Consider the following 24,071-nt stretch of genomic DNA (forward strand, 5'->3'; position numbering starts at 1 on the left):
TCCAATCGATAATCTGTGGAAAGAACTGAAAACTGCTGTTCACAAATGCTCTCCATCCAACCTCACTGAGCTCGAGCTGTTTTGCAAGGAGGAATGGGAAAAAATTTCAGTCTCTCAATGTGCAAAACTGATAGAGACATACCCCAAGCGACTTACAACTGTAATCGCAGCAAAAGGTGGCGCTTCAAAGTATTAACTTAAGGGGGCTGAATAATTTTGCACGCCCAATTTTTCAATTTTTGATTTGTTAAAAAAGTTTGAAATATCCAATAAATGTCGTTCCACTTCATGATTGTGTCCCACTTGTTGTTGATTCTTCACAAAAAAAATACCGTTTTATATCTTTATGTTTGAAGCCTGAAATGTGGCAAAAGGTCGCAAAGTTCAAGGGGGCCGAATACTTTCGCAAGGCACTGTAGATACTTTTGTACCTGTTTCCTCCAGCATCTTCACCAGGTCCTTTGCTGCTGTTCCGGGATTGATTTTAACTTTTTTGCACCGAAGTACATTCTAGGAGACAGAACGCGTCTCCTTCCTGAGCTGTATGACGGCTGGTCCCATGGTGTTTATACTTGCATACTATTGTTTGTACAGATTAACGTGGTACCTTCAGGAGTTTGGAAATTGCTCCCAAGGATGAACCAGACTTTTGCAGGTCTGCAATTCTTTTTCTGAGGTCTTGGCTGATTTATTTTGATTTTTTCATGATGTCAAGCAAAGAGTCACTGACTTTGAAGGTAGGCCTTGAAATACATCCACAGGTACACCTCCTATTGACTCAAATGAACAATTAGCCTATCAGAAGTTTCTAAAGCCATGACATAATTATCTGTAATTTTCCAAGCTGTTTAAAGGCACAGTCAACTTAGTGTATGTAAACTTCTGACCCAGTGGAATTGTGATGCAGTGAATTATAAGTGAAATAATCTGTCTGTAAACCATTTTTGGAAAAATGACTTGTTTCATGCAGAAAGTAGATGTCCTAACCGACTTTCCAAAACTATAGTTGGTTAACAAGAAATTTGTGGACTGGTTGAAAAATGAGTTTTGATGACTCCAACCTCAGTGTATGTTAACTTCTAACTTCAACTGTGTATATTTACAGGTGTGTGCCTTTCCAAATCATGTCCAATCAATTGAATTTACCACAGGTGGACTCCAATCAAGTTGTAAAGACATCTCAAGGAGGATCAATGGAAGCAGGATGCACCTGAGCTCAATTTCGGGTCTCATAGCAAAGGGTCTGAATATTTATGTAGATAAGGTGGGAAAAGTCAAGGGGTCTGAATACTTTCCCATATACACATTTCAGTCCAATATACCAGATGTTGCAATTGAAGGATGTCTTTTATGCATATTCTATGATGATGGCCTATTCAATTGGCTACATTTGTCTGTATTTATTTTCACCTAAACAAATTGTACTACACCACTGCTCGCACCAATAGATCATGTGGTTTTCCCATCAAATCACCCATCTAGATTTGGAACTTACTTCTTCTTGTACCTGCATTTCCTTCTTGGAGGTTGGTTAGCAATTCGGTTCTTGGAACCACATAACTTTCTTGAACCATCAGGGGTCATACCGAGATTGCTTTCTTAGACTACGGGCTTTTTGGACCATCTGCGTACGTGGTCTAGATCTGTTTTTTTTTTTTTTTTTACTTCCAGAGGACTTTTTTGGAGGCCCATCGAGTATCTAGATACTTTCTTTTTGCACTTTAAGGTTACTATTTTACTATAACACTCGTTAACTGTATGTTACAGTATACACAATTGTGAGGGGCACCTTTAGAGTCGCTGTTAGATTTTAGCAGTTCGAGATGCCAATACCCAATGCATGGTTTTCAGATTGACACCCCTCTGTAAATCCAGATTGGCACAGTATTTTGTCCATTGCACAGCAGTCCAGCACCCTAAGAATGTCCTTACTTTTCACTGCCATGCCAACCAGCAAAACACAGGAAGGTGAAACAATGAACAGAGGAGTCTGTATTTCCTGGTAACTGGGGTGACTGTGTCCACAGAGTGCTGCTTCCTGGCTATTAGTGATGGGGGAAAAATCGATACTGTCGGGATATTGTTTTGACTATCACAATATTATTTTGGGGCTAGTTGGCTCTACCTGCACCAAAACTCCAGTATGTTTCCTTCATAGCTTGTTCTACACATGCTTTTTAAACAAGGAGACCAATTGTTTTCAGGACTTTTATTTCCACGACTGTTCAAACCTCGTCTTCTCATGGCTCTTTCTTGTCCCTCTGCAGCAGACATATGATGTTATGTTTGGAACATCAAATAGCAATAAATCGCAATACATATTGTATCGGCACCTAAGTACGGTGGTAATATCGTATCATGAGGTCCCTGGCGGTGGGAGCTACCCAGAAACAGGGCCTACATCAGAGCTATGATTAGAGATGCATGATATATCAGCCTTTATATCGGTATCAGATGATGGCTAAAAACATATTGGTATCAGACAATAATCAGAATAATTTCATAGCTGATCATTTTGGCTGTTATGATGTATGGCCAAAGTAATCTGCTACTCAAGGGGTGCTAGCAATACGTTTGAATTTCTGAGTAAAAATGTATTGAACTCTTTGTTTCAGATCTGCAGTGCATTGTACTGCTGGATGTAGATCTGAAGTACAGGAGCAACATCAGGGAGCTGGAGTTTGATCGCTTCCCATCTGGAGTTGTGATCGGCATCGCCCAAGAGATGCAGCCGGTATACAGGTATTCAACACACAATGAACACACACACGCATAACTTTTTGTTTTATTATCCTTGTTGGAACCAAATAATTGATTCCCATTCAAAATCCCCAAGTGTAACCCTAACCCATAAACCTAACCCCTAATCCTAAAATACCCTTTATTATTTTGGGGACCGGTTAAAATATGTACCCACACAACACAAAGACATTATGTATAGTGTGGTCTGAAATGATTGACACCCTTGAGAAACATGAGAAATAATGACTGTATAAAGTAAATAATTGAAATAGTGAGCTATATTGTATGCTTCAAAAAATTGGGAAATTATATTTTATCCTAATACAATTGGTCAGATAAAGAGATTTTGTTTAACAAGTAATACTTTTTTTCTCAAAGGTTGGGGGCAAAATTATTAATACCCCTAAAGATTCTAATAAATAAAGTAGTACAATTGTCCTTGTTTTTACTATCCTTGTGAGGACTTTGGTCACCACAAGGATAGTGAAACCAAGCACACATGTGCACACATGATGTGTGGACTCAGTGTGTTACTGAAGAAATTAAATCACTGCCACAAACTATTGTACAAACCATTTCACATCACAAAAATGTATATCTTATACTGGGAGAAACAACATCACAGTACTTAGATGAGAGAGCAGACCAGAACTTTCTATTGAAACGTATGGCTTTGGGTGGCAGAGAGGCAAGACTGGTCGATATGGTCTTGTGGCCAGTCGTGGCCAGCCTGTTTAAAGTGGGGCACTCTAAAATCTGAAAGGAGATGGCACTTTTTGCGTTCAGAGTGTTCCCTTGCCACACATTCCCACTGAAGTGACAGTGACAGGAGCTGGCAGAGAGGAGATCTGCTCAGAGCCCTGCTGTCAAGGGCTGTCCAAATGGAAAGGGGGACGAAGTTACAAGAGGGGAGTTGAGAGAGACCGAGATGTGTTGAGTCTGAGGAGGAGGGTAAAGAGTCCTGTGGGAGGGGAGGGGAGAGGTTGGAGGTGGGGGAATCAGAGAAGGGGACGGACGCGTGCACCAAAAGGAAAATTGTGAGTGTGGAAGTGTGTGTATATGTTATGACATTCTGAAGGTCACTGTGTTTTTAGCCTGCAACAACAGGAAGCACTGTGCTGCTGTCCTCATCAGTGCTGCCTCTCTCTCTCTCCACTGAAGGACGGTTGTCGTTCTTCCTCTCCTTTACTCTGATGCCCTCTCCTTTCAGGTGTCAAATAAAACTAATTGCGGAGACATAAGAGCCAAGTTTATGGCTCTAGGAAGCATCCAGTTGCCCTGTGTGTGTCCACTGTCCACAGTCCTCTGCTTAATTACTTTCCTCCCTAAGGGATTTGTCTGCTCACATTAATCCTACTGTAATTAGCTCTGCCACAAAGCTGTGTGTTTGAAGGGAAAACTTGCACTAGATAAACATACTCTGTAATATTCAGGGGACAAACAGAAAATGTTTTAACAGGTACTTAGCAAACAGAAAATAGCTTTATTTGTCTTTCCATTACATCAATGTCATCGTCATCCGTCAAGGAGCTCTGGGGTAGATTTTCTGAATATGTTTCAACTACTTAGTTCAGTAGATAAGCTCCCAAAAATACCATATTGTTCGATTTGGTATAGAAGTGCGAAAATTGGCAGACTTGTATAATATTTAGCGCTGAACAAAACCTGAAATAGTGCTATTTCAGTGAACACTGAGGGTCAGTGAACACTGAGGGTCAGACATTTTATTGTGTTCGTAACACCAACTCAAACATTTTAAGCCATCATTGGGCATTACATAGCAATTATGTTGTGACTTTCCTTTCATTAATCTGATGACTTATTTATTGAATCCACTAACTGTTTGTTTAATTGTTACCCAATTACATTATAATCATGTAACAATGAACTCATTAGGATTTGGGGCACCACGGAAGAAGTTGTTTAACCTGTTGATCCTATCCCCTACTTTTTCGAACATTCTGTTAAAAATCGCGCAACATTTCAGCACCTTGCTACTCATGCCAGGAATATAGTATATGCATATGATTAGTATGTGTGGATAGAAAACACTTAGAGGTTTCTAAAACTGGTTAAATCACGGCTGTGACTATGACAGAACATGCGTTTCATCGAAAAGCGCAGGAAAATCTGATCACTGAAAACCGGAAAATATATCAATGCGCCACTTGAATGTATTGCTGAATAGAAACCACATTACCTGGAGCCGAGGTTGCAATACCTACAGCTTCCACATGATGTCAACAGTCTTGTCATTTGCCTAGGATTTGTTTCTTGGTCAAACGGACAAGAGACAGACCATTTCTTCCGGTCTCCGACCGGATATTTTGGTTGAGACCCATATCGTCGATACATTCTATAATTATTCTCCCATTAATCATGTACTTTGCAGACAAACTGCCACATGTTTGAAATAAGTCATCATGAATGTATTTACGTATGGCTGTCCTTGTCCGTCATGTAGTCCTGAACAGAACGACAGAGTTCACTCCTCCATTTGCTCCTAAAGCTGCTAATTTGACGATCAGCCGGCCGTGCCGATGGTTCCAGTGGGGTGATGAGAGTAGCGTACGGTGATATGAGAATCGTAGTAGGATGGGACGGTTTGAAAAGTTTGAGATATTTTACCCAGGACAGCTAATCAGCTGTACGGGTTGTTGTCTGAGAGGGGAGTTTGTTGCCTCTTCCTCCTCATGTTGATTATTCAGAGTTTAGGATTCAGACCACTATAGACATGAGCTGCTGCACTTTGGCTCTCTGGTCTAAAAGAAGATTAGTTTATTTCTTCAACTCATGTTGAGGTTCAAAGTTTCAACCATTACAAACATGTAGCTAACGCCTCATGTTTTCTGGTTTAACAGTTGGTTTCTCTTCCAAGCCTTTTATGCACTCTTGATCAAAAGGGCGTTCCGTCATGCTGACAAGCTCTCTGACCTCACTCAGGGTTGGGCTAGTTACTGTGCAAAGTATTATCAAAAAAAGATATAATTAGAAAGCTAAAATCACATTCCTATCTTAACAAAAAATACTTTCATGTTCATATTATATGCACAACATAATGGATGATAGCTTGACAGATAAAGGGATATACTTTTCAAGTTACAGTATTTTCGTTATACAGGTTTTAATGACAACACAAAATGAAAACCCATATTACATTTGTTTTTCATAGTTTCCCCACATAGTTACGTTAGAAATACTGTTTCCGGCATTCACTTTTTGGATGTTAGTTTTGGCGATAACAAGTCTGTGAAACAAAGGCACATTACTTTCACCAATACTGGAGGGGAGAGAGTCCTCGCCTGCTTAATTTACGACTGGATGTGGAGGTGTCAACCTCCACACCAGTTCCCTCCTCCCCTCTGCGGGTGAGAGAAAGTCTGGTTATTATTGGCCATTGCCAAGCTGATCTGACTCATTGTGATTCTCACAGGACAGTCATGACAATTCCTATGGGATTTTGCATAGAGTGACGTGTACAGGGCAGGTTTCCTATCACAGTTCTTAAAAGTGACACAGGATGTAATATCATATTCTATATCATTGTAATCAGTAGATTTCAGAGAACATACTGTCGTCTACTGAAGTCTACTGATTATGAAAATGCACAATGTAATCATGTATGTTAAAAGCACTGTATATGTTTGAGAGTATCCATAAACTTGCCAACAGACAGAGCTATGAATGGATCAGTGATTCACCAATCGGGACCTTGATTGGCTTAGCAACAGTAACAATGCGTGATGTGTAATAACATTTTACATTTTTGGGGAGTACGTTTCTTTGGGACCATCAAAAGACATCCTGACAACTGATACACAGAAATATTACTGCAACATTCCCATTATGTATTTATAAATCAATCAAATGGATTTCTAAATATGTTTTTACATCAGCTAATGTCACAAAGTGCTGTACAGAAACCCAGCCTAAAACCCCAAACAGCAAGCAATGCAGATGTAGAAGCACAGTGGCTAGTAAAAACTCCCTAGAAAAGCAGGAACCTAGGAAGAAACCTAGAGAGGAACCAGGCTCTGAGGGGTGGCGGGTCCTCTTCCGGCTGTGCCAGGTGAAGATTATAATAGTACATAGCCAAGATGTTCAAACGTTCAAATAATAATAATCACAGTGGTTGTAGAGGGTACAACAGGTCAGCACCTCAGAAGTAAATGTCAGTTGGCTTTTCATAGCCAATCATTCAGAGTTAGACAGCAGGTGCGGTAGGGAGAGAGTCAAAAACAGCAGGTCCGGGACAAGGTAGCATGTCCGGTGAATAGGTCAGGGTTCAATAGCCGCAGGCAGAACAGTTGAAACTGGAGCTGCAGCATGACCAGTTGGACCGGGGACAGCAAGGAGTCATCAGGCCAGGTAGTCCTGAGGCATGGTCCTAGGGCTCAGGTCCTCAGAGAGAATATATTAGAGGGACCATACTTAAATTCACACAGGACACCAGATAAGACAGGAGAAATACTCCAGATATAACAGACTAACCCTATCTCCCCGACACAAACTATTGCAGCATAATTACTGGAGGCTGAGATAGCAGGGGTCGGGAGACACTGTTGCCCCGTCCGACTATACCCCCGGACAGGGCAAACCAGGCAGGATATACACCCACCCACTTTGCCATTAAACATGTGTAAAACATTATCTTATATTCTGAGAACATGGCAACTATGTTTAGTGTAACATTTATGAAATATTCTCCTAACCCACAGAACTGGACACATGAATGTTCTTTCAACGTTCCCATGAAACGTGTCTAGAACTTGAGAAATTCATTGGAGTATAGTGTCAACATTTTTGCTTGCAGGTGTGAGACAAACTGACATGAGCATGGATGGATGTTGCCTAAGGACAAGCAGACTCCCAGATCACAATGCTGTGAAGTTCATCCAATGAGATGATCTAATATGGGATCCCATTCCCCACCACACACATTTCCCCCTTCTCTCCCACCATCTGTGGCTTGGGCTGGAGGAAGGCATACAATTGATTATTTATTTATTTATTTAACCAGGCAACTCGGTTAAGAACAAATTCTTATTTTACAATGTCGCTACCCCGGCCAAACCCTCCCCTAACCCGGACGACGATGGGCCAATTGTGCGCCACCCTATGATAACATAATACAGATTAGGGAGAGGCTCAACCGTACCTAATGCTGTGTATAGTATATACAGTGCCTTCAGAAAGTATTCATACCCCTTGACTTACTCCACATTCTGTTACAGCTTAAATTTTAAAAAATGATTTTTTTTCTGTCACCCATCTATACGCAATGCGTTGGTAGAGCTCAGTTGGTAGAGCATGGCGCTTGTAACGCCAGGGTAGTGGGTTCGATCCCCGGGACCACCCATACGTAGAATGTATGCACACATGACTGTAAGTCGCTTTGGATAAAAGCGTCTGCTAAATGGCATATATAATGACAAAGTGAAAAAGGGGTTTTTAGAATTTGTTGCGAAATGTATTGACAATTAAATGAAGAAATAGCTCATTTACATAAGTATTCACACCCCTGAGTCAATACTTTGTAGAAGCACATTTTGGTGTTGTTTACAGCTTTGAGTCATCTTGGGTAAGTTTGTATCAACTTTGCACATCTGGATTTTGTAATTTTTCACCCATCCTTCTTTCACCCATTTTCTTAAGCTATGTTACGTTAGATGGGGAGCAGCTGTGATTGGCAATCATCCTGTCTTTCCACAGATTTTATATGTGATTTTGAAGTCTGGACTTTGGCTGGGGCCACTTTCACATTCTTGTCCTGAAGCCATTCCAGCGTCGCTTTGGCTGTATGATTGGGATCATTGTCCAGTTGGAACATAAATCTTCGCCCCAGTCTGTCATTTGCACTCTGAAGCAGGTTCTCATCAAGGATTTGCATCATTCATTGTTCCCTCAATCGTTACCAGTCCCCAGGGTACTGCCGCTAAAAAGCATCCCCATATCATGATGCTGCCACCACCATGCTTCACGGCAGGGATGGTGTTTGATGGGTGATGAGCTGTGCCTGGTTTTCTCCAGACATGGCGCTTTGCATTCAGGCCAACAAGTTCAATTGTTGTCTCATCAGAATCTCTAGCTTTACAATCTCTTGCTTTCACGTGCCTTTTGGCAAACTCCAGTAGCGCTGTCAAGTGCCTTTTGTCTCAGGAGTGGCTTCCATCTCCCATGAAGCCCAGATTGGTGAAGTGCTGTAGAGACTGCTGTCCTTCTGGCAGGTTCTCCCATCTCAGCCAAGGGACTCTGTAGTTCTGTCAGAGTGGTCATTGGGTTCTTGGTTACCTCCCTGGCCAAGGTCTTTCTTGCCCGGTTGCTCAGTTTGGTCGGACGGCCAGTTCTGGGTCTGGGTAGTTGCATATTTTTTCCATTTAAAAAAGCGATGTCCTCTTGAAAACAATTTCTAGAGTATTTCAAGTTTTCTACCCTTCCGCTAAGATATGCCTCATCACAATTCTATCCTTGAGCTCTACGGACAGATCCTTAGACTTCATGTTATAGTTTCTGCTCTGACATGCACTGTCAACTGTGGGATCTTTTTATATAGACAAGTCTGTTTCTTTCTAAATCATGTCCAAATAATTGAATTGGCCAATCAAGTTGTTGTGACATCAAGGATGATCAAGGGAAACTGGATGCACCTGAGCTCAATTTGGAGTGTCATAGCAAAGGGGTGAGAATACTTTTGTAAGTTAGATTTCTGTTTTCAATACATTTTGAACACATTTCTAAAAACATGTTTTCACTTGGTCATGATGGGGTATTGTGTGTAGAAGGGTGAGAGGAAAAACATGGTGTAATGCTCATCGTTGGAATGAGGTGAGGACCAAAGTGCAGCGTGGTAAGTGTTCATCATTATATTTATTCAACAGAGAACACTAAACAAAATAACAAAGGAGAACGAAACGAAACAGTTCCGTAAGGTGACAGACACATAACAGAAAACAATCACCCACGAAACACAGGGAAAAGGCTGCCTAAGTATGATTCTCAATCAGAGACAACTAACGACACCTGCCTCTGATTGAGAACCATACCAGGCCAAACTCAAAACACAACATAGAAAAACGAACATAGACAACCCACCCAACTCACTCCCTGACCATACTAAAACAAAGACATAACAAAAGAACTAAGGTCAGAACTTGACAGATGGATTTAATCCGTTTTGAATTCAGGCTGTAACACAACAAAATGTGGGAAAAGTATTGGGTATATGAATACTTTCTGAAGACACTGTATACTGTACTATAGGGGGAGACTAAACGGAGTGAACGTTTTAGTATAGGAAGAAGAAGAATCGCTCTCCATTCTCGAAGAAAAGAGCCATGAGTACACGTGAGCTGTGCTCCCTTAAGAGACGTGACGCAATATGTTTGTATCAAGAGACTTATCATAGATGTTCATGCTATTTTCAGAAAAATATTTGTTCTACTTTACTGCCCAGCTGATCAGTGGTCAGATGGGTAAAGGGTGTAAGAAAAGCATGTTATTGGACCTGCTCCAGAGCTGTGTGGGAGTGAGCCTGGGCTCCAGGCTCAGTCATTCCCAGCCTTTGTTCTTGGCCTGATTGTGACGTCCCATTAACAGCCACTAACAGAAACACCACTGGTCCGTTTAGACAGCAGCTCTGTTTTCCACCCGGGTCCTGCATCAAAACAGGACGTCACGGCCGGAGGGAGGTTGTGTGTGTGTGTGTGTGTGTGTGTGTGTGTGTGTGTGTGTGTGTGTGTGTGTGTGTGTGTGTGTGTGTGTGTGTGTGTGTGTGTGTGTGTGTGTGTGTGTGTGTGTGTGTGTGTGTGTGTGTGTGTGTGTGTGTGTGTGTGTGTGTGTGTGTGTGTGTGGCCCATGCTCACAGGAAGGGGTTGTGGAGCAGCTGCTTACTGCTGTAAACAAACAAGTCTAGGATTTTAGAGGTAGTGTGAATGTGTGTGAGCAAGTGTATGTGAAATGAAGATGGAGTGAGTTTGAGTGTTTGCATCTCTAGCATTGTAGACTTAGGCCTGTTTTGCTGTTTAACCCCTCTCACTTTTGATCCCACCTTTTTTGAGTACAAATGCTATGGAGATGGATGGGGCAGTGTGTGCTGTACCTATTACATACAGCACTTTTCATAGAACATTCTACGCAGTTTATGAGTAGTAGAAGTACACAGGATCTCTCTGCTCATATTCACCCAAGTGTCAGAGGGGAGTCTGTCTAGAGCAGGAAATGTTGCTACTTTTCACCACATCCGGAGCAAATTCATCTCAGCAAGACTTTGAAAAGAGGAAGACTGAGAAAGGATCCAATTTAACTGGACTTGCATATCATCAATCTTGCACACGCTTTAAAGAGAGGCTTTTTTCCTCAATATTCACTCTCCTGAAGGTTGTGTAGACTAGATTAATGGTTTTTGTTTAATGCTCATTATTTTACTCTTAGCAGAAACCCATTACCCATACATTTGCATGAATGTAAATTGGCTGGTTTCAGTACCATTTTACACTACAGAGCACTTTTCACTCCTGTGTCACTAAACCACATTCCTCAGCAAAAACAAAATGGATTCTGCAAGTCTCCAGTGAAATAAACACAACTTGTATAGGCTTTGTATGGCAGTTCATGCCACACTGTATCTTGTCACTGTGTACTCATGCAGTCTGTTGTTGAAGACATCTGGAAAGACATCGGTTCTGGTGGATGTTTTGTATATACTGTATAAAGTGTTTTTTTGTGTCACTCATGTCCCCTCGTCTCTCATGTATGTCGTCCCTTGTCTGTACCCCATGGAAGTGAAGACACCAGCTCTGTCTATCCTGTGCTCGCCTCTCTGGTCCTCTTTCCGGGTTACACTAGTGTTCACATAGAGAGGTTATAGTGAGGAGAAAAAAGTATTTGATCCCGTGCTGATTTTGTACATTTGCCCACTGACAAAGAAATGATCAGTCTATAATTTTAATGGAAGGTTTATTTGAACAGTGAGAGACAGAATAACAACAACAAAAATCCAGAAAAACGCATGTCAAAAATGTTATACATTGATTTGCATTTTAATGAGGGAAATAAACCTACCATTAAAATTATAGACTGATCATTTCTTTGTCAGTTGGCAAACGTACAAAATCAGCACGGGATCAAATATTTTCCACCTCACTGTATCATCCTAACACTGTGTCTCTATGCAGTGTTTTTCCAGTAGAAATGCTGTCTGCCTGGGCCAGAGGAGAGGGAGGGTTTATATTTCAGGGGAACCCCAGCATTCTTGGCATGTCGCAGAGGGCTCCAGTTTCTCCAAAAAGATCCCGGCCTCTGCTCCCACTGTAGACCTGCCACTGTTGCCACTCACCCCCCCGGATGTACACAAACAGACAAGTGTCCACATAACTTACTGCACACAGTCATACTAGCCTCTCTAAGGGTTTACCGTATCCCACGAGGACCTACGTCAAGACCCAGTATTTTTCCAATCCTGACCTGTTTGTGTTCCCAGGCAGCGATGATGTGTTTGTCCAAGTCGTAGTGGCAGCATAACTCAACAGGCTGAAGTAGAATCAGTAAAACAAGTCAGCTAAAGTTGTGGGAAGAAAAGGGGACAAGAAAATGGGTGACGGCTTTTTGGGGGGGAAATCAAATGTTTTTACAGCACAGTGTATTTAGTTTGTCAGACAAAGGGCCCAAGGTTTTTTGGCCAAAAAAACTGTCTTGAATTTAATTGTAATAAATCTGCTTAATCCCAAAAGCAATTTGTCTTGTTGAATATCAACTATTTTGTAGGATTTAACTGCTGCCAGCCCTTAAATGCTAAGTAACGACAGCAGGCAGCAAACGTTAATAATGTGATTATGGAATGTTTTCCAGTATTACAGATACGCTAGGAATATTAGCATCATACTCATACAGTTCGCTTTCTGCGGTTGTACACCTTTGTATGTTCATGCAAAAATATAAGTAGTTTGTGTGCATGCAAAGGGGTTTGGGAATGAATACTGCTTTATTTGTGTAACTACATCGGGTGATCTCCGTGCTGAGTGAGAGGGCCGAGAAGGCTCTCTGCTCCTCATCTTGTTTGTTGCTAACAGAAAACGCATTATGCAGGAGTGCACAGCCATCCTCGTCCTCATTCACAACACGTCCCTCCAATGAAAATGTAATTACTGGAAAACATGTTCTTCCTGTCTCATCCTTAATGTTTTAAAGCCCAGTAGCCCTGCTTACGTAACACCTGGATGTAGAGCCAGACCACTGTGTACCAGAGACAATAACTATAAACCAGTGCACCTGTCTGGTTTACTTACAGGTTGCAGCAAGATCTTGTTTACTTCCACCGCCATGGTCAACTTAAGCTGTGTTTACACAGACAGCCCTATTCTGACATTTGTTCCACGAATTGGTCTTTTGACCAATCACATCAGATCTCTTCACATCATATTTTTTCAGAGCTGATCTGATAGGTCAAAAGACCAATTCGTGAAAAAAAGATCAGAATTGGGCTGCTTTGTAAAAACAACCTTAGTTTGACAGGGGAGATCTGGAGTAAGAAGACATCCTGGTAAAAGCCTATTAGAAAGTAATACTGATTGAGCTCAATTATGGGCCATTTATCAAATTTTATTGGTCACATACACATGGTTAGTAGATATTAATGCAAGTGTAGCGAAATGCTTGTGCTTCTAGTTCTGTCAGTTAAGTAATATCTAACAAGTAATCTAACAATTCCACAACAACTACCTAATACACACCAATCTAAAGGGATGGAATAAGAATATGTGCATATTAATATATAGATGAGCGATGGCTGTTTAACAGTCTGATGGCCATTGAGATAGAAGCTGTTTTTCAGTCTCTCGGTCCCAGCTTTGATGCACCTCTACTGACCTCGCCTTCTGGATGGTAGTGGGATGAACAGGCAGTGGCTCGGGTGGTTGTTGTCCTTGATCTTTATGGCCTTCCTGTGACATCGGGTGGTGTAGGTGTCCTGGAGGGCCGGTAGTTTGCCGCCGGTGATGCGTTGTGCAGACCGCACCACCTTCTGGAGAGCCTTGCTTTTGAGGGCTGTGCAGTTGCCGTACCAGGCGGTAATACAGCCGACAGGATGTTCTCAATTGTGCATCTGTAAAAGTTTGTCAAGGTTTTAGGTGACAAGTTGATGTTAAAGAGGCACTGTTGTGCCTTCTTCACCACACTGTCTGTGTGGGTGGACCAGTTCAGTTTGTCTGTGATGTGTATGCAGAGGAACATAACTTTCCACCTTCTCCACTACTGTCTCATCGATGTGGATAGGGGGTGCCCCCTTTGCTGTTTCCTGAAGTCCACAGTCATCTCTTTTGTTTTGTTGACATTGAGTGAGAGGTTGTTTTCCTGACAGCACATTCTGAGTGCTCTCACCTCCCCCCTGTAGGCTGTCTCATTGTTTGTAATCAAACCCACTACTGCTGTGTCGTCTGCAAACCTGATTGAGTTGGAGGTGTGCATGACCACGCAGTCATGGGTGAACAGGGAGTACAAGAGGGGGCTGAGCACGTACCCTTGTGGGGCCCCAGTGTTGAGGATCGGTGAAGTGGAGGTGTTGTTTCCTACCTTCACCACCTGGGGGAGTCCCGTCAATGTCCAGGACCCAATTGCACAGGGCGGGGTTGAGACCCAGGGCCTCAAGCTTAATGATGAGCTTGGAGGTGTTGAATGCTGAGCTATAGTCAATGAACAGCATTCTTATCTCGTGTCATTTCCTGAAAATGTTCATGACACACAATGACTACACAGCATCCACTTAACTACCAAGGTCATTGTGAGTGCTATAATCATTAGCTTCTGATTGTTCTTAATACTGTTTTCCTACCTGTAATTCTCGTTGTTTCAGAGAATACACATACTGTAGGCCTATGTGATTTGATGACGTAGACTCATGCTTTGTTTGTGGTCGAGGGGTTATTTTTGTACCATGGTGTAATTTCCTTATGAGGGGGTTGGTACATAATTTAATGTGAATGCGTATGAGGTGTAGGCTGATGTTTCCACCGGCCAAGTAGTTTCTTAATACATACCCCTTTGGCCTTTTTCTGGATAAATCTAAATGTTGTTTTTTTTTGTTTTTTTGAGGGGGTTCTGTTTTCATGCTTCACATTGTCAAATGATAACTGGTTGAGAATATAGCGTGAATGTTTTATTAAAGGTGTGGAAGTTTTCACATGCCAAGTTCCAACTCTTTTTATATTCTTACTATATCCCCATTTCTTTCTCCTTATTGAAACACTCTATGCTATACCTGCACAATCTGCCGAACAGCAATGCAATGCAGAGAACAAGCATTTTTTATTTATTTTTTATTTTTTAATCTCTGTAAAAATAGTATACCCCCATCTCTGACTCAACATGTTTAATCTGCTCTGTGAGATCTGGTTGTTCCCGTGCTCTGAAAAATGTGGAGGCAAGATTTGAATGAGGAGCATTACAGATCATCCCTGATGTTCTGTCATGCTACTGTTGTTGAGAGGCTTCACGTCACAGCCTGGTGTCTTCCTGTGAGCTCACAAAGAAACAGCAGACGAGTGCGCCGACAGCGGACTGTTCAGAATCTTGACCTACTTCATGTACCAAGTAGAGTACTATGGTCTCAAAGGCAAAGAATGACAATTCAGCCATTAAGTCCAACACCCAGACCCTTTTGGCCTCATGCGAATTGGTTACATATTCGTTGCCTATACCCCCTCATCTACATGCATCGAGTTCATTTTGATCAAATGTTGAATCCTGGTGTATCTGTTGCTTTTAGATTTTGGGCTGAAAAACAGCAGAGAACTATTTGACATGGAGAAGTGAATGGTGAAATGTTCTGGTACACTTGTAATTGTAAACGCTTGTTTTGGCACATTAACCATGCCGTTCCCTTTTGAGTTCCTTCTGGGCTCTTCTGTAAAGCTTTTATTGGAAATAGTTTCATGCATGTTTCGCTCGATTGATGTAGATGGATGGGCCTGAGCAGAGTTTTTTTTTTTTGGTGTTCAATTCCTGTAAGGGAACATGTTAACTCGACTTTTGTCTACAGTACCAGTCAAAAGTTTGGACACGCCTATTCATTCAAGGGTTGTTCTTTATTTTGATGATTTCCTACATTGTAGAATAATAGTGAGGACATCACAACTAGGAAATAACACAAATGGAACCAAAAAAGTGTTAAATACATCGTAATATACTGTAGTTTCTATTTGAGATTCTTCAAAGTAGCCATCCTTTGTCTTCATGACAGTGTTGTACATTCTTGGCATTCTCTCAACTAGCTTCACCTGGAATGCTTTTCCAACAGTCTTGAAGGAGTTTCCACATATGCTGAGCTTTTGTTGGCTGCTTTTCCTTCATTCTGCAGTCCATCTCATCCCAAACCATCTCAATTGGGTTAAGGGCAGGTGATTTCGGAGGCCAGGTCATCTGCTGCAACACTCCATCACTCTCCTTCTTGCTCAAATAGCCCTTACACAGCCTGGAGGTGTGTTGGGTCATTGTCCTGTTGAAAAACAAATTATATTCCCACTAAGTGCAAACCAGATGGGATGGTGTATCGCTGCAGAATGCTGTGGTATCCATGCTGGTTGTGGGCCTTGAATTCTAAATAAATCACTGACAGTGTCACCAGCAAAGCACCCCCACATCACACCACCTCCTCCATGCTTCAAGGTGGGAACCACACATGCAAAAATAATCCGTTCACCTACTCTGTGTCTCACAAAGACACAGCGGTTGGAACCAAAAATCTCAAATTTGGTCTCTGGGTCTTTCTTTCCTGTGGCGGTCCTCATGAGAGAAAGTTCAATCATAGCGCTTGATGGTTTTTGCGACTTTTACAGTTCTTGACATTTTCCAGATTGACTGAACTTACTTTAAGAAATAAATGATTGCCTGTCGTTTCTCTTTGCTTATTTGAGCTGTTCTTGCTATAAAATGGACTTTTACCAAATAGAGCTTACTTCTGTATACCTCCCCTACCTTGTCACAACACAACTGATAGGCTCAAACGCATTAAAAAGGAAAGAAATTCCACAAATTTACTTTTAACAAGGCACACTTGTTAATTGAAATGCATTCCAGGTGACTACCTAATGAAGCTGGTTGGGAGAATGCTACGAGTGTGCAAAGCTTTCAAGGCAAGGGTGGCTACTTTGAGGAATCTCAAATATAAAATGTATTTTGTTTAACACTTTCTTTGCTTACTACATGATTCCATATGTGTTATTTCATAGTTTTTATGTCTTCACTATTATTCTACAATGTAGAAAATAGTACAAATAAAGGAAAACTTTTTGAGTAGGTGTGTCCAAACTTTTGACTGGTACTGTATGTCCTTGGACATGAGAACTTTAAAATGAGTCATTTTCACATTGCAATTTCCCTCTTTTATCATCAGAGGATTGGAATTACTTAAGTGGACAGAAGTGCATGTACTGCATACTTGTGTGTGTGTGTTTATGCATGTTACCCTGTGGACATTTTGAGTCAGCCACCAAGATAGAATTTTAACCAACCCTAACCCCACGCTGTACACTCCCCTATGTATGTATTTGACACTGACGCAAAACATTTTTTATTTGGCTCTATACTCCACCATTTTGGATTTGAGATCAAATGTCTCCTTGTTTTGTGACCTTTTGTTAGATGTTGATTTACCGTTTAGAAATATAGATCTAGTCCCCCTATTTGAAGATGTCAAGTATTTGGACAAATACCACTTATAGTGTACAAAAGTAGTCAAGTTTAGTATTTGTTCCCATATTCCTAGCACGCAATGACTACATCAAGCTTGTGACTCTGCAAACTGTTTTTCCCAATAGGAAGTGAATGATGACTGGAGTCATTTTCTTTCTGAGTAGATAAGACGTTTTTGAACACTTAGAGTCAACCCTGAGAATTCCATGATTGAGCAAAATCATGAATAATGATGAGTGAGGCTTCCACAAAGCATGCTTACCTCTCAACATTACAAAGAGTGGAGGAGATTAGCATTTTTGGGGGTGTGATCTTTGTCCCTCAAACTTCCTTCGCTCATCATCATTCACGATTCATATATTATTATCCATAATCATGGTAGCGTCCACATTCTTGTCCGTGTTTAAACATGTTCTATTCTTACTTACAATAAAAGTGACTCCAAGATGACACAGTACATTACACACCATTTACTTCCTGTTGGACAAAACATTATCCGAAACACAACCAAAACAAGCTGTAAATGCATCCAACACGTTTGTGGGGTCACAAGCTTGATGTAGTCATTGTGTGCAAGGATTGAGACCAAATACAACATTTTAGACTACTTTAATACACAAAGTGAAATGTGTCCAAATACTTATAACATCTTCAAATGGGGGGTACTAGGTATACAGTACAAAGTGCTTTCATTCCTAAAGTTTACATTCTGTACTGTCGCCTCATTAAACATTTGATCTCAAATTCAAAATGCTGGAGTAGAGGGCCAAATTTAAAATGTTAACATCACTGCCCGAATACATATGTAGGAGAGTGTACTTCCCCATCATAGCTCACTCCTCACCTTGACCCTAGCTCAGCAGTCGGTATAGGCCAGTGTTTTCCTCCACTGCAGTCTTAGTGCCGCTTATCCTCCGTCTGTAAGATGGCTTCCTATTCAACGTAAAGCCTGGCCTCAAAACAGCCATGGGAAAGGCTGTGTCAGTGTTGCCCTAGCCGATTGCAGAGGGCACAAATATGTGGCTGAGTGCACGTAGCACTCTGCCTAACTAAACTTAGGAGAGATGGATGGTTTCCAAGATCTGGATTGAGGCACAACAAGGGCCTTCTCATTAATAAGACGTGAAAACCATCAGGCCAGAACATTTTCAGCAAAACACCTACGCTTTCCCTTGTTTTGTTGACACGATGCCCAAAGATAAATGAGTCCAAGAAGCATTTTAAAAAGGGACAAACACTGCGTTGGTAGGTTGACATTTGATTTTGTTCATGTGATTCGGCTGTTAATTGTAATGGTTCACCTTTCGTATTCCGGCTTTTAGATCGTCATCTCATAGTGGAGGCCGCTTTGTGCGGCAAAGATTGTTGACAAGGTCATTAGCCCAGGAGTCGCTAGAGTGTGATGGAACAAGGTCATCCTGGCCGGCCAAACCCTCCCCTAACTCGGACGATGCTGGGCCAATTGTGCACCTCTCAAACCCAGATCTGTAGTCAGTGCAAAAATATAAATAAAATGGAAGGGTCAATGCAGGGGTAGAAGGGGTAGAAGCTGTTGAGGAGCCTGTTGGTGTCAGACTTGTTGCGCCAGTAGCGCTTGCCGTGAGGAAGCAGAAAGAACTGTCTGTCTGTCTTGGGTGGCTGGATTCTTTAACAATTTTTCGGCCATCCTTTCACACCGCCTGTGTAGAGGTCCTGGATGACAGGGAGTTCGGCGCAAGTGATGTACTGTGTTGTCCGCACCACCCTCTATAGTGGTGCGTTGTGGACGGGGGTGTGCTCGCCCCCTCTGTGTGTGCTCGCCCCCTCCTCCACGATCAGCTCCCTTGTTTTACTGATGTTGAGGGAGAGGTTTGTGTCCTGGCACCACACTGCCAGGTCACTGATCACCTTCTTGTTGGCTGTCTCATCGTCGCCGGTGATCAGGCCTTCCACCGTTGTGTCATCAGCAAACTTGATGATGGTGTTGGAGTCATGCATGGCCACACAGTCGTGGGTGAAGAGAGTGTAAAGAAGGGGACCAAGGACACACCCCTGTGACTTCTTGTACATGTTTGTAGCCATAGCCTCAGGGTTGGCTGCGATGCAGCAAACCTTCACTTTGGACCAATGTCACCGATGCATTTCCTAATGAAGTCAGTGAAAGAGGTGGTTAGCTCATCGACGCTATCAGCGGAGTAGCGGAACATATTCCAGTGAGCGCTAGCAAAGCAGTCCTGTAGCAATAGCTATAGAGACATGATTTGATTTGCTGAAGCCTTCTATGCATGCTTGTAGGTATAGTAACAATGGTCTAGGACTTTATCGCCCCTAGTGTCAAAGGAGACGTGTTGACGGTGTCTTGACGTGGAATTAAAATCACTGGCAACAAGGAAAGCATCCTCCGGGTGCATGGTTTCCTGCTTGTTCATAGCCTCGTACAGTTCGTTAAGTGCCAGCTTGTTGTTTTTCTTGTCCTTAGGTGGAAAATATACAGCAGTCACAATAACAGCTGAAAACTCTCTCGATAGGTATTTGGGTCTGCATTTGATCAGGTATTCCAAAACGGGTGAACAATAGGTTGAGACTTCCACTGCGCTACAGTGCAGATGCACCATTTGCTGTTGATAAAGAGGCCTACCCCTCCCCCTCTCGATTATCCTGAATCCAATTTCCTGTCCGTAAGGTGAATGGAGAAGCCATCGAGTTGGATAGCCATGGGGGGTATCTTGTACAAAAGCCATGTTTCGGAAAAACAGAGAATGGTGAAGTTATGAGATTCCCGTTGATGACATATCCACAATAGGAGGTCATCAATCTTTATTATCAAGCCAATAGAATGGAGGGAAGAGGTGGCAAGTTTTCCCTTTGCCTTACTCTCACCAAGACTCCCCCTTTCCTGACTCTTTTTCAGCAGCCTTTTCTCTTGGGTAGCCAGAAAATTGGGTCGGAATTACACAGAGCCCAAGGTTGATGAGTTAAAGTTGAAGCCGAAATTGAGATTCGTAACTGACGATCTGATTATTAATATTTATTGTTGATGATAAGAAATTATAGTGGATACATTTTACTGCCAAAAAACTAAAGATAAACACCAAAAGAATCACAAAATGGCGGCCATACAGTATGGCGCCATCAGTAGAAGGTCCTGTGTAGATTGTATTTTCAATGAGCAATTATCTTGAAATAACACCTTTTTAAAAACTTTTACTGTGTTAGTTTCATCAGCTGTTGTACAATATGATACGAAACACAGGAACAACAGAATGTTGACTGCACTGGGCCTTTAAGGGGGGGGGGGTGTAACTATATGTAACATATTGATTTGCATTAGTATATGCATCAAAAGTAGGCCTGACAGGTATACGGGTATTTGGAAATAGCCAGGGGAATATTTTTTAAATAAATTGTTATATTTGTAGCTACTTTTTAAGTAGATTCCTGCAGTCATCTTGCTGGGTCCAGCTGGGTGGCATTGCCATGCTGAAACAGGAAAGGTCCTTCCCCAAACTGTTGCCACAAAGTTGGAAGCACAGAATCGTATAGACTGTCATTGTATGCTGTAGCGTTAAGATTTCCCTTCACTGGAACTAAGTGGCCTGAACCATGAAAAACAGCCCCAGACCACTATTTGTCATCCACCTAACTTTACAGTTGGCACTAAGCATTGGGGCATGTAGCGTTCTCCTGGTATCCGCCAAACCCAGATTCGGCCATTAGATGGTCAGATGCTGAAGCATGATTCATCCCTCCAGAGAACTTTTTGATTTGATTTGTATTTAACCTTTATTTAACTAGGCAATTCAGTTAAGGACAAATTCATATTTCCAATGACAGCCTACCACAAAGGGCAAAAGGCCTCCTGCTGGGATGGGGGCTGGGATTAAAAATAAAAAATAGAGGACAAAACACAATTCACAACAAGAGAGACAACGCTACATAAAGAGTGACCTAAAGCTGCAACACATGACAACAGAGGAGGTAGCAGCACAAAACATGGCACAATCATTATTGGGCACAGACAGCAGCACAAAGGGCAAGAAGATAGAGACAATACATCCCGCGAAGCAGCCGCAACTGTCAGTAAGAGTGTCCATGATTGAGTCTTTGAATGAAGAGATTGAGATAAAACTGTCCAGTTTGAATGATTTGTTTCAGCTTGTTCCAGTCGCTAGCTGCAGCGAACTGAAAAGAAGAGTGACACAGGGATGTGTGTGCTTTGGGGACCTTTAACAGAATGTGACTGGCAGAACAGGTGTTGTATGTGAGGATGAGGTCTGTAGAGTCCAATGGCTCCAGAGTCCAATGGCGGTGAGCTTTACACCCCTCCAGCCAACATTAGTCATAGTGATTTTAGTCCAATTTGCGGCTGCTCGGCCATGGAAACCCATTTCTGTAAGTTCTCAACGAACAGTTATTGTGCTGACATTGCTTCCAGAGGAAGTTTGGAACTCTGTAGTGATTTTTGCAACCGAGGACATGCAATTTTTACGCGCTACGTGCGTAAGATGTTTCCACTTCACAATATCATAACTTAGTTGACCAGGGCAGCTCTAGCAGGGCAGATATTTGACAAACTGACTTGTTGGAAAGGTGGCATCCAATGAAAGTCACTGAGCTCTTCAATAAGGCCATTCTATTGCCAATGTTTGTTCATGGAGATTGCATGGCTTTGTGCTCATTCTCATTCACCTGTCAGCCACAGATTTGGCTCAAATAGCCGAATCCATTAATTTGAATGGGTGTCCACATATTATTGTTTATATAGTACACATTTATTTTATTAAAACTTTGATTTAATGCCATCTAACCAGTTATCAAAGAATGTTCTCTAGATATCCTAACCTGGAAAGTTATCCAGCCAGCTAACATGAGTTATTTTAGCATGCTAGCTAGCCTAGGCCCTAGCCAACCACCACGGTCGGCATAAGCACCAAGCCAGAGCCTTTCAACTTGAGACTAGCCAGCACCGGCAGGAACCCACAGAACAAAACTTAAACAAAACCCTTGCCAGCAGATCAAAAGCAAAGAGAGAGCGGAGCCTTACAGATTGATGGCTGGGCCCCATCCGAGAGAGTGGAGAGGACCTAGTAGTTTTGATAGCCAGCGAACAAGGAGGGGGAGGCGGGATCAAACTTCAATGGGCAGGGGAGAATCAATGATGGTAATCAAAGCTAAATGGCATTTATTATTATTATCATTAGAGGTAATTCCAGAGGTAATAATCCAGAACCTGCACAGGGGACTAGGGGAACAGTCAACAAGACTTTACTCCCTCAAAACCATATATCTTTGTGGAGACGGAGGTCCATAAGTTTTAATATTTTAATTGACTTAAAGTGCAGGTGCAATTGTGCCAAACATTTTGCTCCCAATTTGCCATCAGTTCCATCTCTTGGTCTCCCACACAACAAAGAAAGTACATATTCTCTACACTACCTCTCAATCTACCTCTACATTTCTTTATCTACCTTGTTCTAAACATCCTGCTTTACTGAACAACCAATGGTTATTTCTCTAAACCTTCCTTTGTGTCCCCTTCAGACACACCTTCTGGCAGTATCGTAAAGAGAACCCTCAGTCCTGTGTGGGTGAGCCTCCTGCGGACGGCTTGCCGGGCTTCAACAGTGTCGTGATGTTGCTGGACCTGGTGTCATACGGACCTCGGCCCGCTACAACTAGCTCCTGGAGCCCAGAAACGTGTCCCTGCTGGCTGACCAGTACCACTTCAGGGGTCACCTGGGCGACCAGGACTTCTTCACCATGATCAGCATGGAACACCCAGGGTTGTTCCATTCACTGGCTTGCGGCTGGAACCGCCAACTGTGCACCTGGTGGAGGGAGCACAGATACGGGGACGTGTTCCAGCTCTACTACCACTGTGACGGGCCGGTGTATATCTACCATGGAAACTGTAATACGCCCATACCCGATGACTGAGTTGGGACCTCATAAGGTGTTTTCCAAAATGGTGGGCATGGACCAACTGGTGGGTTGTGGTGAACTCATTGTAAGTCTTGGCTCAAGACTTGGTTCTGGAGAGAAATAAGATATTTTCTACACAACTTTCTAGGTCACAACAAAACTCCAAAAAGGCTTTAGTTTGGCATCAAACGTTTTGGAACCAGAACCACTTTGGTACTGTGCCACTGCTACTGTAAACGCCATTCCCACTCCAGCCCCGTGCTGGGCTGGTTTGCAATACAGATAGTACAGTGGCATCTCACTCACTCCACTAATGTCAAGTGGGTAGCTAATAATGAATGTGGACTATTAATCCTTGAAGCGTCAATCTAAGTAACATAATAAAATCAGTTAAATGTTTTTTTTTGCACGTGCTGCTTCTCTATCCACCGCATCTGCCTATGTTGGCCTTCCGCACCTGCGGTGGAAGGTGGCCGAGCTACAGCGGTGTTTGTCAGACCATAAGACATCCTGAAAATCGGTATTCTCACGAAAAAGTCTGTAGTGCCTAGAAACTAATATGTTTTACTCTACGACCCCCACAAGTGTCACAGGACTTATCTGAAGGTAACTCATACAAATGAATGGAAGTATGGAGGTAGTATTGTGCCAATAAAAGTACGGGGTTAAATGTGTCCAAAATAAACAAACATTTCCTGAGTTTTATATCTTATATCTCCTAGATATAGGACAGACACTTCTAAACC

At 42.2% G+C, this 24,071-nt stretch overlaps 1 long non-coding RNA gene and 1 pseudogene across 1 annotated transcript; one reads left to right on the top strand and one right to left on the bottom strand.

Annotated features, from left to right (window-relative positions):
- The window catches only part of LOC123997250, a 52,843-nt pseudogene extending 29,503 nt beyond the window's left edge, over window positions 1-23,340 (top strand).
- LOC123997854 lies at window positions 7,086-13,667 on the bottom strand. Its single transcript, XR_006832193.1, has 3 exons — window positions 13,606-13,667; window positions 12,205-12,298; window positions 7,086-7,143 (listed from the first exon to the last, which is right to left on the bottom strand). It is a non-coding gene; the product is annotated as an uncharacterized LOC123997854 (long non-coding RNA).
- Window positions 23,341-24,071: the final 731 nt, after the last annotated feature.

Source organism: Oncorhynchus gorbuscha, linkage group LG15 (assembly GCF_021184085.1).
Source record: "Oncorhynchus gorbuscha isolate QuinsamMale2020 ecotype Even-year linkage group LG15, OgorEven_v1.0, whole genome shotgun sequence".
Taxonomy (NCBI): Eukaryota; Metazoa; Chordata; class Actinopteri; order Salmoniformes; family Salmonidae; genus Oncorhynchus; species Oncorhynchus gorbuscha.